Source organism: Raphanus sativus, unplaced genomic scaffold (assembly GCF_000801105.2).
Source record: "Raphanus sativus cultivar WK10039 unplaced genomic scaffold, ASM80110v3 Scaffold0122, whole genome shotgun sequence".
In the NCBI taxonomy this organism is placed as follows: domain Eukaryota; kingdom Viridiplantae; phylum Streptophyta; class Magnoliopsida; order Brassicales; family Brassicaceae; genus Raphanus; species Raphanus sativus.
Window position 1 is genome coordinate 37,417 of NW_026615442.1, and position 3,568 is coordinate 40,984.

Below are 3,568 nucleotides of genomic sequence, written 5' to 3' on the forward strand. Positions count from 1 at the left end.
GACAAACAGACATGAAAGGAGCTTCCATACACGCTGAAATCGTCCATGAAAACCTCCATTATTTCTTCGATCAGATCAGTAAAAATCGACATCATGCAGCGTGGAAGGTCGCTGGAGCATTGCACAAGCCGAAGGGCATCGTCCTGTATGCATATGTTCCATAAGGGCATGTGAACGTCGTCTTCTCCTGATCGTCTGGGTGGATGGGAATCTGAAAGAAACCTGAATAACCATCTAAAAAGCAATAGTAAGGGTGGTTAGCCAATCTCTCAAGCATTTGATCAATAAAAGGAAGTGGGAAGTGATCCTTACGAGTCGCAGCATTCAACTTACGAAAATCAATGCACATGCGATGACCAGTAACTGTTCTAGTGGGGATCAATTCATTATTTTCATTGGTTATCACAGTGATCCCACCTTTCTTAGGTACTACATGCACATGACTAACCCACTTACTATCAGAGATCGCATAGATCACACCTGCTTCTAGAAGTTTCATTATCTCTTTCTTTACAACATCTTTTAGATTTGGGTTTAACCTCCTCTGATGTTCTACAGAAGTCATCGATTCATCTTCCAGGTGTATTCTATGCATGCACAGATCAGGTGAAATGCCAGGTATGTCAGCTAGAGAATAACCCAATGCCTTACGATATTTTCTCAGTTCACACAAAAGCAGAGCAGTCTCGGCATTGTTCAGGTCAGCATTCACAATGACAGGATATGTAGAGTTGGGTCCAAGAAATGCATACCTGAGTCCCTTGGGAAGGGATTTGAGCTCTACCTTTGGAGCTTTCAGCTCGCTCCATGAGTCATCGGTCTGAGCTGCCGGAACAGACGGGTTCTGAGGCGCGGTTGTTCCAGCCGATTTGCTGGACTCACTGTTCTCCCCCAGACTTAGATTCGCCACCATCCTTTCAATACTCCTGGCTGAATCCAGGAATTTGGCATAGGCATCAGCATCAACACTCTCTAAGCTCTGCTCGGCTTCAGCTCTGACTAAGGCGAGTTCAAGTGGATCCTCGGTGAGAATCTCCTCGATCATTCCCTCATGCGGCTCTAGCGGGTCACCATCTTCTTGGACAGTGAAAGTTTGTCCATCCAGCATCGGCTTCTTGAGCATCTGCTCCATCTCAAACTTCATCACAATATCTCCAAGGTGGAGATCAATCTTCCCTTGTCGGACATCGATGATAGCTCCAACAGTGCAGAGGAATGGTCTGCCTAGGATCAGGGGATCATTTGAATCTTCCTCGACTTCCAGAACAACGAAATCGGCAGGAACAAGTGTGTTCCCAACCAGAACTTGAAGATCTTCGAGGATTCCAACTGGAGACTTCACAGATCGATCAGCAAACACTAGGGACATCCTGGTAGGCTTGAAGTCCGTGTATCCAAGGCGCTTAGCCACAGTATATGGCATGAGGTTTATGCTTGACCCTAGATCGACCAGTGAGCATGAGAAGACTGTTCTCCCAATCTGAACTGAGAGGACAAATTTTCCCGGATCACCCAGCTTCTTGATCCTTCTGTTCTGGAGCACCGCACTGCATTCCTTAGAGACAATCATGAACTCGCTGTCATCAGATATCTTCCCAGAGATCAGTCCCTTCACAAAGCTACGCATGGATGGAATCATCTGGATCGCACTCATTAGAGGGAGTTTGACAGTTAGGTCTTCCAGCATCTTCCTGCACTTCATCTCTTCCTTATCCTTGCGTGTAGCCTTAGCTGGAACAGGGTAGGGTACTTTTGGTACATACTGACGAGCAGAAGAAGGTGCTGCAGTCGGTGGAACAACCCCAGCGGGTCGCTCTGCTTCAGTCGGAACAGTCTCAGTAGGTTGTTCTGCCTCTTCCTCATCTGTGGGTACAGCTTTAGGTGGCTGATCCGACTCCTTCTGCTTCCCTTTCTCAGCCGATGTGAATCTCCTGGGGTCCAGATCAGGCAGTTGCTTTCCACTCCTTAGACCTACTGCATTGCACTCCTTGGGGTTCTTGTCTGTTTTTCCAGGGAGAGTTCCTTGCTGTCTCTTCACACTCTCAGCAGTCTGAGCAATCTGAATATCCATCTGTCTCATATGGCTTGAGACATTGTCATACTTCACACTCAGGTCATTGAACATATGATTCATCCTGGTGTTGATGTCGTTTGTGACCTGGTTCAGTGCTTTCCCTTGGATCTGCTGTCCTTGGAGCAGTTGGCTCATCATATTGGCGAGGCTCTTCATGTCATCATGCGGAGCAGTCTGAGCCGGTTGTGCAGCCTGCTGATTAACCGGCTGTTTCTGGCTGTGGAACTGGGCATTCTGAGCTGGGTTGAGGACAAAGGTTCTTCCCTGATTGCCATAAGGCCTTTGGTATCCACTGTTCTGACCCTGATTTCCTTGAGCTTTATCGTCTGGTTTAGGGGCGTTGAACAGGTGGGGATTGTTCCTCACGTTAGGGTTCGGGTGATAGTTCTTGAACTGCCATCCTTGCCCATTCACATAGCTCACTTCATGCTGATCCTCAGCTGACTGATCTGCCTCTGATGTGCCTTCCGCGGTAGCTTTATCCTGAGGGGATTCTTCCATGATGAAGACCTGGTTCTTATTGCTCTTAATCAGCTGATCGACCTTGGCAGAGAGCTCATCAATCTTGCTGTTATCGATGCTTTTCACCTTCTGAGTGCGATCAGTCTCGCGGTTATTGTCAGCTGAGCTTGAGGCCATGTTCTCAATCAACTCGAAGGCACCTTGAGTGGACTGGGTCATGAAATCTCCCTTACTGGCTGAGTTCAAAGCGTTCCTGTACTCCCAGCCTACTCCATCGTAGAACACTCCCAGCAGATAGTCTTCCTCAAAACCGTGATGCGGGCACTCTCTGCGGTAGACGTTGAATCGCTCCCATGCATCGCAGAACGGCTCGTCCACCAACTGTTTGAAGGTCACGATCTTCTGTCTCAGAGCTGCCGTCTTCGATTTCGTGTAGAAGTGGCTTAAGAAGGCCTCTCGGACTTGTTCCCAAGTGGTGAGTGATCCCGTGGGTAGGGAATCAAGCCAGCGAGCAGCTTTCCCATCAAGAGAGAAAGGGAACAGAGTACACTTGATGTAATCGGGTGGTACTCCATTCGCTTTAGTGAAACCACACATCTTCTCAAAGTGCTCGATGTGGTCCATCGGTATCTCAGCAGGAAGTCCATTGAAGATCTTCCTTTGCACTAGACTTATCAAGGCTGGCTTGATCTCGAAGTCTTGCCTAGTGCACGGTGGAGGGTTGATGGCAGATCGCGTAGCAGGCAGATTGCGCAGTAAGTTTCTCTGGCCGATCTGGACAACTTCCTCCGGTTGGTTCTGCTGGTTCGCAGCATTCAGAGCAGCTTGCTCGGCAGCAGCTTGCTGCGCTTGGATCGTTTGCTGCATCTGCTGCATCTGCTGTTGCATGAGTGCAAACGCAGCAGTGAGATCATCCTGGTGATCACCCATATTGGTGTTCGTAGATCTCGGCTGTTGACGGTTCTGTCGTTCCAATCTCGCTAGTTCTTCGTTGGTAAGCTGATGCAATGGTCCTTGTGCGTTGCTCCGAGT

The 3,568-nt window shown here is 48.7% G+C and overlaps 1 non-coding gene across 1 annotated transcript; it reads left to right on the forward strand.

Annotated features, from left to right (window-relative positions):
- Positions 1 to 2,843: 2,843 nt before the first annotated feature.
- On the forward strand, positions 2,844 to 2,950 carry LOC130501208 (small nucleolar RNA R71). Its single transcript, XR_008939576.1, has one exon. It is a non-coding gene; the product is annotated as a small nucleolar RNA R71 (small nucleolar RNA).
- Positions 2,951 to 3,568: the final 618 nt, after the last annotated feature.